The sequence below is a fragment of the Halichoerus grypus genome, chromosome 7 (assembly GCF_964656455.1).
Source record: "Halichoerus grypus chromosome 7, mHalGry1.hap1.1, whole genome shotgun sequence".
Classification (NCBI taxonomy): Eukaryota; Metazoa; Chordata; class Mammalia; order Carnivora; family Phocidae; genus Halichoerus; species Halichoerus grypus.
In genome coordinates this window covers 150,336,438-150,349,611 of record NC_135718.1, presented here as the reverse complement: position 1 = coordinate 150,349,611, position 13,174 = coordinate 150,336,438, and the positions used below count along the sequence as shown (strand labels likewise).

At 68.9% G+C, this 13,174-nt stretch overlaps 9 non-coding genes across 9 annotated transcripts; 6 read left to right on the top strand and 3 right to left on the bottom strand.

The window, feature by feature from the left end:
- Positions 1-1,378: 1,378 nt before the first annotated feature.
- Positions 1,379-1,461, bottom strand: TRNAL-CAG (transfer RNA leucine (anticodon CAG)). The gene has a single exon. It is a non-coding gene; the product is annotated as a tRNA-Leu (tRNA).
- Positions 1,462-2,078: 617 nt separating this feature from the next.
- TRNAD-GUC (transfer RNA aspartic acid (anticodon GUC)) lies at positions 2,079-2,150 on the top strand. Its single transcript has one exon. It is a non-coding gene; the product is annotated as a tRNA-Asp (tRNA).
- Positions 2,151-2,909: 759 nt separating this feature from the next.
- Positions 2,910-2,981, top strand: TRNAG-UCC (transfer RNA glycine (anticodon UCC)). Its single transcript has one exon. It is a non-coding gene; the product is annotated as a tRNA-Gly (tRNA).
- A 271-nt stretch (positions 2,982-3,252) lies between these two features.
- On the top strand, positions 3,253-3,324 carry TRNAE-CUC (transfer RNA glutamic acid (anticodon CUC)). Its single transcript has one exon. It is a non-coding gene; the product is annotated as a tRNA-Glu (tRNA).
- Positions 3,325-7,296: 3,972 nt separating this feature from the next.
- On the bottom strand, positions 7,297-7,367 carry TRNAG-GCC (transfer RNA glycine (anticodon GCC)). The gene has a single exon. It is a non-coding gene; the product is annotated as a tRNA-Gly (tRNA).
- Positions 7,368-8,968: 1,601 nt separating this feature from the next.
- Positions 8,969-9,051, bottom strand: TRNAL-CAG (transfer RNA leucine (anticodon CAG)). Its single transcript has one exon. It is a non-coding gene; the product is annotated as a tRNA-Leu (tRNA).
- Positions 9,052-9,668: 617 nt separating this feature from the next.
- Positions 9,669-9,740, top strand: TRNAD-GUC (transfer RNA aspartic acid (anticodon GUC)). The gene has a single exon. It is a non-coding gene; the product is annotated as a tRNA-Asp (tRNA).
- Positions 9,741-10,486: 746 nt separating this feature from the next.
- TRNAG-UCC (transfer RNA glycine (anticodon UCC)) lies at positions 10,487-10,558 on the top strand. The gene has a single exon. It is a non-coding gene; the product is annotated as a tRNA-Gly (tRNA).
- Positions 10,559-10,843: 285 nt separating this feature from the next.
- TRNAE-CUC (transfer RNA glutamic acid (anticodon CUC)) lies at positions 10,844-10,915 on the top strand. Its single transcript has one exon. It is a non-coding gene; the product is annotated as a tRNA-Glu (tRNA).
- The last annotated feature ends 2,259 nt before the right edge of the window (positions 10,916-13,174 follow it).

Sequence of the window (13,174 nt, the reverse complement as noted above, 5' to 3'; positions counted from 1 at the left end):
CGGTCCAGGGCCGCGGCGAGACGCTGCCCTGCCGGGGTCGCCAGGGGCAGCCGGGAGCCGGACCCAGGCTGGCCAGCGCCCGAATCCCACCCAGCGCGGGGGATCCCGTGGCAGGCGCGGCTGAGCCCTGCCGCTGCCTTCAGCGGCTCCTCTCAGCCGCCACCCAGAGAGCCCCTTTGGCCGAGGGCTTTGTGGCCGGGGCAGAGTGTGCGAGGGCGGGCGGGGCTGGGGACCGGAGCTCCGGTTGTGTGCGCACGTGCGGTGCCGTGGGGTGGGCTGTCGCGGGGTGGGGTGTGTGGGTGTGGGTGTGTGGGTGTCCGCGGGCGCGTGTGTTGTGTGTAGGAGATGGAGGCCCCGTAGCGCCGCCGGCGCCGCCGAGGAGCCGCTCAGGCCAGGAGAGCGAAGCGACGTGTCTGAGCTCGGGCGCGCAGCGCTCCCTAGGGGGCCAGCTCGGCGGGGCGCGGGGGGGGGGGGGGCGGTGGTTGTGAGGCCGGAGCGCGATCTCGGCTCGCGGGAGCGCTCTGGCCGAGCGGCTGCTGGCTAGCTGGCCGACAGCGCGGTGAGGGAGCGCGCTGGGGTCCTCGGGTCCCGGCCGGGCAGCGGCTGCCGGCGCGGAGATGCGCTCGGGCGCCCAGGTGGGTGGCCTGGGGATTCAGGGCTTCCTTCGGCTCAGCGCTCACGGGAGCCACCTTCCCGGGCTGGACTCCCGGGCCAGGCCCACTGAAGGGAGGGCCCTGTCGTGGGCCGGCGAGCAGGTGGCCGGGCAGCCTGTGTCCCGGGAGGGAGGCAGGCAGGTGTGGCCAGGGTAAAGCGTCATCAAGGTGGCAAATCCTCGTGGGCACCTCGGGCCACCTGAGCAGGGTGTGGAGAGAAGGGAATGGGGGCCGGCGGAAAGGACGGGCTCTCTGTGGGACGGTGTGCTCCTGGTGGCGGGAGTGCACGGCTCTGAGAGCGAGGCGCTCTTCACCAGGCACCGGTCTGCTGGAGAACGGAATGCGGAGGGCTTTGGGCATTTGCGCAGCCGGCTGGTCTGCAGGGGGCCGCGGGAGTGGGCGGGAGCGGGAGCGGGAGCGGGAGCGAGGAAGGAAGGAAAACGCAGCCCCCGGAAAGCAGGTGAGGAGAGACGTGCTGCGAAGTTCCCCAGGCCTGCGGGGGTGGGGGTGGGATCGGGCGGGAAAGGCGCGGGAACTGGTGGGGGAGGGCGTGTGTGCGCCAAGCCTGTGGCCAGGAGCGTCGAGGCGTCAGGGCTCGGCACTGGGCCCCTTCTGCTAGGGTGCAAGGCAGGAGCGGCGGGTCAGGCAGGACCGGGCTTGCGAGAGGGCGTGGTGCAGGCCCGCCGGGGTCCGGTGCCCTGGTCGGGCGGGCCAAAAGGTGGGCGTGTCAGGAGTGGGATTCGAACCCACGCCTCCAGGGGAGACTGCGACCTGAACGCAGCGCCTTAGACCGCTCGGCCATCCTGACGGCGGGCCTGGGCGCGTCGCCGCTCGCCTGGCTGGGACCCGGCGCGGACGCTGGTGGCGGCTGGCGGCTGTGTGGGCGCGCAAGGGACGGGACGCGCGCCCCGGCCGACCAGGAGCAGCGCCAGCCGACTCGCCTGGCGCCGCCGCCGCCGCCGCCGTCGCCGCCGCCTCGCCCCGCCCCGCCCCGCCTCCTCGCACATGGCGGCCCCGCACCCAGAGACCGGCGTCGGGCCAGCCTGTCTCGCCGCCGCCGCCCCCCACCCCCACTAGGTCCTCGCCGCCCTCCCTCCGCCGCCCCTGCCCATCCCGGGCGCCCGTCCTCCTGCTCGCATCCTTGCTTGCCCGCTCGGGCCTCTTCTCCCTGCGCGATCGGCGCCCGGCAGGCCCTAGGCGCCGGCGCACTCGGAGTGTTCCGCGCCGTCCGGGTCCGGGGCCCGGGCCTGGGGTCCACTCCGAGTCGGGATGGGAGGGCTGCTCTGCGGGCTGGCGCGGTTGGTTTGGGGTCGGGTCGGGTGTGGCACGTGGCGGGCGCCTGCGTAAGGCGGGGCGTCGAGGGCAGGGGTAGGCGTGGGCGGGCAGGCGGAGAGGGGTCGGGCGCCCGGGTGGCCGCCGCCGCCGTCCTCGTTAGTATAGTGGTGAGTATCCCCGCCTGTCACGCGGGAGACCGGGGTTCGATTCCCCGACGGGGAGGCAAGACGCCCTTTTTGGTGGCCGGCGCCACCGCCGCTCTGTCCAAACGCTTGGCCCCAGGGCCCTTCTTCTCGTCCCTCCCGCGTCCGGCGAGAGGCGCGGGGCGACGACGGGTGCCCGGCCTGCCCACCGTCGACCGCCCCCACCCGTTTCCCTTCCTCGTGAGCCCGGGCGCGCGCGTGCGGGGTCGCCACGGCCCAGCCAGGGCCTCCTGTCGTGCCCCCGGCGCCTGACGAGTGACTGGCCGCAACGGGCTCCTTGGTGACGCGACGCTGCCCGGTGCTGGCTGGGCGTGGGGGTGGGGGTGGGCGCGGGGGACGGGTGGGCGGCGGCTGGGTCGGGTCCCCTGTGGGTGCGGGATGTGGCCTCGCCGGGCAGTCCGCGGAGAAGGGCCCGGGCGAGCGGGTCGCCGGAGGGAAGCGTGTCTCGCGGGCCGGGGAATGCCCGGCCGGCAGCCGAGGGCCGGGGGAGCGGCACGGCGGCCAGAGCGCCCCCCAGAGGCGGGCGGCGGGCGGCGGGCGGCGGGCGGCGGGCGGCGGGCGGTCGGGCCTGCGGAGCCGCACGGCGGCGTCGGGCTGGCGGGGCTGGGGCTGGGGTTGGGGCTGGGGCGGCCGCTGCTGGCGCGTGCGGCAGCGCAGAGCTGCGGACTGGCGGCACGTCGGGGCAGGGCTGCGCCAGGCAGCCCAGGCGGCGGCGAGAAGGCGTGAAGGCGCCTCTGCGAACCCTGCGCCGGCGTCTCGGGGCGGCCCGGGCTGTGCAGCGTTGGTGGTATAGTGGTGAGCATAGCTGCCTTCCAAGCAGTTGACCCGGGTTCGATTCCCGGCCAACGCAGCTGGCCAACCTTTTGCACGGCTCCAGGGCCGTCGTGCCCAGGCCCGATGGGAGCCCGGAGCCGGAGCGTGGCCCGAGGCCGAGCGCGTGTGTGAGGGAGGGAAGGAGGTGCGCAGCGTTTTGAGGGTGCTGCCAGCAGGGCGGGTGGATTGGTAGGGCCGGAGGGCGGCTGGCCGTGGCAAGGCAGGGGCCTTGGAGCCAAAGCGGAGGCGAGGGGGTGGTGTGGAGGCGCTGCGCCCAGGGCGCGCGGGCCAGGCGCAGAGCCCGACGCTCCCTGGTGGTCTAGTGGTTAGGATTCGGCGCTCTCACCGCCGCGGCCCGGGTTCGATTCCCGGTCAGGGAAGCCTTTCTTCTTCCTCTCGGCCTACCGACCTCTCCCCAGCGCATCCGCACCCCTTTTAGCCGAAGCTGGCTGGCTTCTCCCTTGCCCCGCGGCTAGCTCCACGGCCTCGGTGCCCAGACAAGGCCAGGCGCCCGGGTAGCCCAAGCCTTGCCCTGTCGCCTCGGCCAGCCCAAACCTTTTGGCCTCGCTTCTCCCTTGCCCCGCGGCTAGCTCCACGGCCTCGGTGCCCAGACAAGGCCAGGCGCCCGGGCTAGCCCAAGCCTTGCCCTGTCGCCTCGGCCAGCCGAAACCTTTTGGCCTCGCCAGCGGGCCGGCCGCCCAACGGCAGCGCATCGGCGCCTCCCCTGGGCGCTCGCATGGCTCCCCCTCTTCCTCCGCCCCAAACCCGAGAGGCCACCCGCGACACCCTCTGTCCTCACTCGGGGCCACCCACAGACGCCCGCACGTCCGGCCACCGCAGGTGCTTGGACTCTCCGGCGGCACTGCTGCGGCCAGGAGAAACCGCGCCACCCCTGACAAGCCACCCCTTGCTCCTTCAAGGGGTGCTAGTTAGTGGTGTCGGTGCGGGGAAGCGGGGGTGGGGGGGTGGGGGGGGTGGGAGTGGGGGAAGAGGTCGGGGCAGGGTGAGCGATCTACCTCTTTGAGTCGGGTCACCTGCTGGAGCCCCTGGTCCCTTCCCTCGCCCTCGGGCCAGCCACCGCTCGGGCCAGCCACCGCTCGGGCCAGCTTCCCGGCCACCGCGAGCAGACAGCGGCACGGTTGCGCCCGGGAGGTGGAGTCGGGAAAGCGAATCTGGACGGGTGCAGGAAGCAGAACCGACGGGCAGTGCAGGAGAGAGAGCACGAAGATTCGGGAGGCCGGTGGGGAAAACCCAACAGCCAAGCAGGAGGAGGGGGTGGAGGCACACCGGAGACAGACGGTGGACTTGTAGCCAACAGGTTCTTGAAATCGCATCACCCATCCCTTGAGTCCCACGGCAAAGTGGCGAGCGTGTTCCCTGGAACGCCTTCCACCTCCCCCAGCCCCCACCGCCAGCGCGCAGGCCCACGACCGAGATTGCCCGTGTAAGGTTTTCCCATTGGCGCCTTAGCCTACACCTAGCCAGGATCTACTCCAGCCCTCTCTCCACCCCTGTGCCCGTCGTCTTGTCCGGGTGCTCCTCCAGCTAAATCGCAGACCACAGTCTCCTTCCCACCAACACTTGCACACCCCTGTCCGCCAAGGGTCTGCTGTCTGTTCAGAGATTGTCTCCTTTAGGAGCCCAAGCGGACAGCCCGTGCACCGGCCAAAGCTGCCGCAGCACCACACTGGCTGGGTTGGGACAAGGTCGTACCAGCGGCGGAAAGGAGCCGCTGTGGGCGGCCGGGCGCTTACCGTCACCACGGGAAGTTCCCTCAGTGCCATTGCTTCTGTGTGTGTATGTGTGTGTGTCTGGGTGTGTGTGTGGTGTGTGTGTGTGGGTGGGCGTGTGTGAGCAAGTTGGGTGTGTGTGGGTGTGAGCATGTGGGGGGGTGTGGGTGTGAGCATGTGGGGGGTGTGTGTGAGCGTGTGTGGTGTGTGTGTGTGTGTGTGTGGAGTGTGTGTGGTGGGGGATACCGCGGGATGAAGGTGTTTACTCACGTGGGTGGCCTGCCACGGGGGTTAGGGCACAGAGCCAAAAGGATCCCAGAAGGAGGGGAGGGCCGGGGGCAGCCCGGGTGTGTGGGTGGGGTGCCGGGGGCGGGGAGGTGTGGGGCTTGCGGGACCGGTCCAGAGTGTGGCCGGACAGTCGGGCAGGGTGTCTGCAGAGGCTTCGGTGGGGGGGGGGGGGAAGGGCTCCTTCCCCGGCGCCATGCCAGGCACGTACGTGAGCACCTGTGCGGGAGGGTGAGATCTGAGGTAGGGGAGGGGAGAGAGCACGAGTGTGCCTGAGGAGCCTGTGGGAGGCCGGGACTGCCAGCCGAGAATGTGAGGGATGGGGGTGGGGGACAAGGGGTGGGGGGTGGGTGGGAGGGGTCCAGCCTGGAGGCTGGCAGGAGCTGCACGCGGCAAGTGCTGGGGAGTGGGCCCCGGTGCAAGAAAGCTGGAGGCCCCCGTGGCGGGACAGGACCGTGGCGGAGGAGGTGCGCGGGGGGAGACCGCTGTGCTGTGCTGCAAGGTGGTCAGGCCAAGGGGTGGGGTGTGGGGGGCGTGGGTGGGAAGCAGGCCGGCAGGCAGGCAGGCAAGGGAGACACAGAGAGAGGGCGGGACCGGGTCTAGGAGCCGTCCCAACGGGGCGAGGGATTCCACCGCCCCCGAGGCTTCCATCACCTGTCATCGGGACAGCCAGTGACGCGTCAGGGGTCGTCCTGGGGTTGAGATTCAGAGAGGCCAAAGGGACAGATGCCACACAGGATCATTGACCACTGAGGACTCGGAAAGGAGGGGGCGTGCAGGCAGGGGACCCGTGTGGGGACGTTGGGGCAGGAGGGGCTGGTGGGGGTGGGGGTGGGGGTGCGGGCTGTGCTGGTGCTTGTGCTGCTGGCGGAGGACGACTTGCTGCTGCTGCTGCTCCTGCTGCTGGGGGTGGACCTCGTGCTGTTGGTGCCGGCGCGCGGGCTGCTGTGGTGATGGTGTGCACGGTCCCGGTGGTGGCGGTGGTGGTGACGGACTCCAGTAGTGTTGGCGATGGTGCCCGAGTCGGTGTGGTGACGGTGGAGTCGGTGGTGGGGCTGGTGGTGGTGGAGCTGGTGGTGGTGGTGGTGGTGGTGGTGATCGTGGAGGACTTCGGTACCGTTGGCAATGATGCCCATGCTGGTGAGCTGGTGGTGGCCTTGGTCCTGCTGGTGATGGCGGCGGCGGCGGCGGCGGTGGTGATGGTGAAGGTGGCGGTGGTGGTGGTCGTGGTGGTGGTGGTGGTGGTGGTAGAGGTGGTGGTGGTGATCGTGGAGGACTTGGGTACCGTTGGCAATGATGCCCATGCTGGTGCGCTGGTGCTGGACTTGGTCCTGCTGGTGATGGCGGTGGTGGTGGTGGTGATGGTGGAGGTGGTGGTGCTGGAGTTGGTGGTGGTGGTGGTGGTGGTGGTGGTGGAGGTCGAGGCGGTGGTGGTGATTGTGGAGGACTTGGGTACCGTTGGCAATGATGTCATTGCTGGTGCGCTGGTCGCGGACTTGGTCCTGCTGGTGATGGCGGTGGTGGTGGTGGTGGACTTGGTGGTGGGCTGGATGTTGGAGGACTTCACTGTTGTGGGCGATGGTGCCCGAGGCGGTGTGGTGACGGTGGACTTGTGGCGGTGGCGGCGGCGGCGGCGGCGGATGGGGAGATTGGTGCTGCTGGTGCTAGTGCCGGCGCGGGCGGTGGTGGACCTGGTGTTGGCGGGGGTCCTAGCGTTGCAGGAGCGGCGGAGTTTGGAGGCTACTGCGGCCAAGCGGCGCCTCAAGAGACTATAGGGCGCGCGTCGGGAGGATGTGGTGCCATGCATCTGGTCTTCCTGGTGCACCCCAGTGAGTTTGTGAGGGTCCCTGGAGGAGAATAGGACGGATCAGGGCTAGGGGTGGCAACTTGGTTGCCCCTGGTTGTGCAAAGAGACGAGGATTCTGGCAGTGTGGGTAGAGTGAGACAGGGAGGGAGGAACGGTGATGAAAGGCGCGGAGGTGGGGCGCGGCCCCGTGGGCTCTGGTGCGGCGCGGCGCGGTGCGGGTGTGTGGTGGTGCGGGGAAGCATTGCTGGAAGGGAAGCGGGTGAGCGAAGCGGGGTGCTCAGGGTCCTGAAGAGAAAAGGGGCAAGGGAGGCGTGTGGGCGGGCCAGGGGCCTCGGGCGCTGGGTGGAGTTGGTCCCCTGGGCGAGAAGGACCGAGAGGAAGGGAACGGGCGGCAGGGCAGGGGCGGGCTCCGGCTGGGTCCGGAGCGGAGCTAGTTCAGGCCAGGCGCCTTGAGCGTGGGCGAGAGGAAGCCGGGGGCGCGGGCGCGCGCGCGTTGGGGCTGCAGGGCCGGCCAAAAGGGGACGGCGCGCTGCATGGGCCGGGAATCGAACCCGGGCCTCCCGCGTGGCAGGCGAGAATTCTACCACTGAACCACCCATGCACCGATGGCGCCGCTCCCCAGACGGCTTCCCCAGCGGCGCTCGCCAGCGGCGGCCAGACACGGGTCCGGGCCGGTTCGGAGCATCGGCTTCGTTTGAGCAGGAGGCGGACGGGCGGTGTGGACCAGACGCTCCAGGCACGTCCGGAGCCCTAGGGAGCGGCGCACGCGGGCCGAGCGCGGCGCGGACGCACGGTGGCCGACTAGGCTCATGCGGCGCTTTGTCCTCGGTCCAGGGCCGCGGCGAGACGCTGCCCTGCCGGGGTCGCCAGGGGCAGCCGGGAGCCGGACCCAGGCTGGCCAGCGCCCGAATCCCACCCAGCGCGGGGGATCCCGTGGCAGGCGCGGCTGAGCCCTGCCGCTGCCTTCAGCGGCTCCTCTCAGCCGCCACCCAGAGAGCCCCTTTGGCCGAGGGCTTTGTGGCCGGGGCAGAGTGTGCGAGGGCGGGCGGGGCTGGGGACCGGAGCTCCGGTTGTGTGCGCACGTGCGGTGCCGTGGGGTGGGCTGTCGCGGGGTGGGGTGTGTGGGTGTGGGTGTGGGCGTGTGGGTGTCCGCGGGCGCGTGTGTTGTGTGTAGGAGATGGAGGCCCCGTAGCGCCGCCGGCGCCGCCGAGGAGCCGCTCAGGCCAGGAGAGCGAAGCGACGTGTCTGAGCTCGGGCGCGCAGCGCTCCCTAGGGGGCCAGCTCGGCGGGGCGCGGGGGGGGGGGGCGGTGGTTGTGAGGCCGGAGCGCGATCTCGGCTCGCGGGAGCGCTCTGGCCGAGCGGCTGCTGGCTAGCTGGCCGACAGCGCGGTGAGGGAGCGCGCTGGGGTCCTCGGGTCCCGGCCGCGCAGCGGCTGCCGGCGCGGAGATGCGCTCGGGCGCCCAGGTGGGTGGCCTGGGGATTCAGGGCTTCCTTCGGCTCAGCGCTCACGGGAGCCACCTTCCCGGGCTGGACTCCCGGGCCAGGCCCACTGAAGGGAGGGCCCTGTCGTGGGCCGGCGAGCAGGTGGCCGGGCAGCCTGTGTCCCGGGAGGGAGGCAGGCAGGTGTGGCCAGGGTAAAGCGTCATCAAGGTGGCAAATCCTCGTGGGCACCTCGGGCCACCTGAGCAGGGTGTGGAGAGAAGGGAATGGGGGCCGGCGGAAAGGACGGGCTCTCTGTGGGACGGTGTGCTCCTGGTGGCGGGAGTGCACGGCTCTGAGAGCGAGGCGCTCTTCACCAGGCACCGGTCTGCTGGAGAACGGAATGCGGAGGGCTTTGGGCATTTGCGCAGCCGGCTGGTCTGCAGGGGGCCGCGGGAGTGGGCGGGAGCGGGAGCGGGAGCGAGGAAGGAAGGAAAACGCAGCCCCCGGAAAGCAGGTGAGGAGAGACGTGCTGCGAAGTTCCCCAGGCCTGCGGGGGTGGGGGTGGGATCGGGCGGGAAAGGCGCGGGAACTGGTGGGGGAGGGCGTGTGTGCGCCAAGCCTGTGGCCAGGAGCGTCGAGGCGTCAGGGCTCGGCACTGGGCCCCTTCTGCTAGGGTGCAAGGCAGGAGCGGCGGGTCAGGCAGGACCGGGCTTGCGAGAGGGCGTGGTGCAGGCCCGCCGGGGTCCGGTGCCCTGGTCGGGCGGGCCAAAAGGTGGGCGTGTCAGGAGTGGGATTCGAACCCACGCCTCCAGGGGAGACTGCGACCTGAACGCAGCGCCTTAGACCGCTCGGCCATCCTGACGGCGGGCCTGGGCGCGTCGCCGCTCGCCTGGCTGGGACCCGGCGCGGACGCTGGTGGCGGCTGGCGGCTGTGTGGGCGCGCAAGGGACGGGACGCGCGCCCCGGCCGACCAGGAGCAGCGCCAGCCGACTCGCCTGGCGCCGCCGCCGCCGCCGCCGTCGCCGCCGCCTCGCCCCGCCCCGCCCCGCCTCCTCGCACATGGCGGCCCCGCACCCAGAGACCGGCGTCGGGCCAGCCTGTCTCGCCGCCGCCGCCCCCCACCCCCACTAGGTCCTCGCCGCCCTCCCTCCGCCGCCCCTGCCCATCCCGGGCGCCCGTCCTCCTGCTCGCATCCTTGCTTGCCCGCTCGGGCCTCTTCTCCCTGCGCGATCGGCGCCCGGCAGGCCCTAGGCGCCGGCGCACTCGGAGTGTTCCGCGCCGTCCGGGTCCGGGGCCCGGGCCTGGGGTCCACTCCGAGTCGGGATGGGAGGGCTGCTCTGCGGGCTGGCGCGGTTGGTTTGGGGTCGGGTCGGGTGTGGCACGTGGCGGGCGCCTGCGTAAGGCGGGGCGTCGAGGGCAGGGGTAGGCGTGGGCGGGCAGGCGGAGAGGGGTCGGGCGCCCGGGTGGCCGCCGCCGCCGTCCTCGTTAGTATAGTGGTGAGTATCCCCGCCTGTCACGCGGGAGACCGGGGTTCGATTCCCCGACGGGGAGGCAAGACGCCCTTTTTGGTGGCCGGCGCCACCGCCGCTCTGTCCAAACGCTTGGCCCCAGGGCCCTTCTTCTCGTCCCTCCCGCGTCCGGCGAGAGGCGCGGGGCGACGACGGGTGCCCGGCCTGCCCACCGTCGACCGCCCCCACCCGTTTCCCTTCCTCGTGAGCCCGGGCGCGCGCGTGCGGGGTCGCCACGGCCCAGCCAGGGCCTCCTGTCGTGCCCCCGGCGCCTGACGAGTGACTGGCCGCAACGGGCTCCTTGGTGACGCGACGCTGCCCGGTGCTGGCTGGGCGTGGGGGTGGGGGTGGGCGCGGGGGACGGGTGGGCGGCGGCTGGGTCGGGTCCCCTGTGGGTGCGGGATGTGGCCTCGCCGGGCAGTCCGCGGAGAAGGGCCCGGGCGAGCGGGTCGCCGGAGGGAAGCGTGTCTCGCGGGCCGGGGAATGCCCGGCCGGCAGCCGAGGGCCGGGGGAGCGGCACGGCGGCCAGAGCGCCCCCCAGAGGCGGGCGGCGGGCGGCGGGCGGCGGGCGGTCGGGCCTGCGGAGCCGCACGGCGGCGTCGGGCTGGCGGGGCTGGGGCTGGGGTTGGGGCTGGGGCGGCCGCTGCTGGCGCGTGCGGCAGCGCAGAGCTGCGGACTGGCGGCACGTCGGGGCAGGGCTGCGCCAGGCAGCCCAGGCGGCGGCGAGAAGGCGTGAAGGCGCCTCTGCGAACCCTGCGCCGGCGTCTCGGGGCGGGCCCGGGCTGTGCAGCGTTGGTGGTATAGTGGTGAGCATAGCTGCCTTCCAAGCAGTTGACCCGGGTTCGATTCCCGGCCAACGCAGCTGGCCAACCTTTTGCAGGGCTCCAGGGCCGTCGTGCCCAGGCCCGATGGGAGCCGGGAGCCGAGAGCCCGGAGCCGGAGCGTGGCCCGAGGCCGAGCGCGTGTGTGAGGGAGGGAAGGAGGTGCGCAGCGTTTTGAGGGTGCTGCCAGCAGGGCGGGTGGATTGGTAGGGCCGGAGGGCGGCTGGCCGTGGCAAGGCAGGGGCCTTGGAGCCAAAGCGGAGGCGAGGGGGTGGTGTGGAGGCGCTGCGCCCAGGGCGCGCGGGCCAGGCGCAGAGCCCGACGCTCCCTGGTGGTCTAGTGGTTAGGATTCGGCGCTCTCACCGCCGCGGCCCGGGTTCGATTCCCGGTCAGGGAAGCCTTTCTTCTTCCTCTCGGCCTACCGACCTCTCCCCAGCGCATCCGCACCCCTTTTAGCCGAAGCTGGCTGGCTTCTCCCTTGCCCCGCGGCTAGCTCCACGGCCTCGGTGCCCAGACAAGGCCAGGCGCCCGGGTAGCCCAAGCCTTGCCCTGTCGCCTCGGCCAGCCCAAACCTTTTGGCCTCGCTTCTCCCTTGCCCCGCGGCTAGCTCCACGGCCTCGGTGCCCAGACAAGGCCAGGCGCCCGGGCTAGCCCAAGCCTTGCCCTGTCGCCTCGGCCAGCCGAAACCTTTTGGCCTCGCCAGCGGGCCGGCCGCCCAACGGCAGCGCATCGGCGCCTCCCCTGGGCGCTCGCATGGCTCCCCCTCTTCCTCCGCCCCAAACCCGAGAGGCCACCCGCGACACCCTCTGTCCTCACTCGGGGCCACCCACAGACGCCCGCACGTCCGGCCACCGCAGGTGCTTGGACTCTCCGGCGGCACTGCTGCGGCCAGGAGAAACCGCGCCACCCCTGACAAGCCACCCCTTGCTCCTTCAAGGGGTGCTAGTTAGTGGTGTCGGTGCGGGGAAGCGGGGGTGGGGGGGTGGGGGGGGTGGGAGTGGGGGAAGAGGTCGGGGCAGGGTGAGCGATCTACCTCTTTGAGTCGGGTCACCTGCTGGAGCCCCTGGTCCCTTCCCTCGCCCTCGGGCCAGCCACCGCTCGGGCCAGCCACCGCTCGGGCCAGCTTCCCGGCCACCGCGAGCAGACAGCGGCACGGTTGCGCCCGGGAGGTGGAGTCGGGAAAGCGAATCTGGACGGGTGCAGGAAGCAGAACCGACGGGCAGTGCAGGAGAGAGAGCACGAAGATTCGGGAGGCCGGTGGGGAAAACCCAACAGCCAAGCAGGAGGAGGGGGTGGAGGCACACCGGAGACAGACGGTGGACTTGTAGCCAACAGGTTCTTGAAATCGCATCACCCATCCCTTGAGTCCCACGGCAAAGTGGCGAGCGTGTTCCCTGGAACGCCTTCCACCTCCCCCAGCCCCCACCGCCAGCGCGCAGGCCCACGACCGAGATTGCCCGTGTAAGGTTTTCCCATTGGCGCCTTAGCCTACACCTAGCCAGGATCTACTCCAGCCCTCTCTCCAGTGCTTTAACAGGCTTCCTCCTTGGAAACTGCTGAGGTTTTCCTATGAAAAGTGCAGGTGACAGTGAAAAAGGTACATAGAGAATGTCTGGAACTTGGGTATTAAGGCAGATTTGATTTTTATTTTGCCAAAATCCAGGGAGTCCTGGGAGGAACGAAAAGCTAGTGGGATGTAAGAAAGATTTTTTCTTAGAACTTTAGTAGGGCAGTGCCCTAGTGTCATCTTTATTTTGGGTTTAATTGAAGACTGTGAGAGAATAAATTTTTCTTGTTTTATGGCCCTCAATGTGTAATTTGTTATGACGGTCAGGGGAAAGCAATGTAATTGGGTAACTACCATTCTTGTTTTAGAATTAAGTTTCTATCATATCTTCCATCACATGTTGTTCTATATAACCATACTTCTTGGTTGTCATATTTTTTCTTTATGACATATTATCAGTATTTTCATGGATGCCTGTTTGGCTCATTATCGCATGCAACTCTTGATATTAGTTTCATGAGTTCAACCCTCACCCTGGTCATAGATGTTACTTTAAAAGATAATATTTTTGGTACCTGAATGGCTCAGTCAAATGTCTGCCTTCAGCTCAAGTCATAATCCCAGGTTCCTGGGATGGACCCCAGTATCCTCTTCTTCCTCTCACTCCCCGTGCTTGTGCTCTCTCTCTCTCTGAAATACGTTTAAAAAATAAAAACTAAAATAAAATAAAACCCTCCCATGAGAGGCGCCCTCCCTCTACCTCTGGAGGAAGGGGACTTCTTTGTCTCCCAAGGCAAAGGGACATAGAGAAGAATGTGAATATTTGCAATATTTGAATGTAGTATTGGTGATGATGGGGGAAATGGTCAATATCATTCAATTTTAGGGAATCAGATAATCAAAATTTTCAGAGAAAACTTCGGATCTATCTGAATTTTTAATGTGTTTATCGTCTGTCCACAGTTCTACTGTAGTAATTTATCTTACTCAATATTTGCACTAGTGGGTAAAAGTGTATGTTGATTCATTTATTATCTGTATTCTTGAAAAGTAGGGGATATTTTACATGATCATAGCTAAGAGCCTGTTTCTGAAACACATAACACGATGTAGCTATTTAAAAGAGTGAGGAAATAAGTACATATGTCA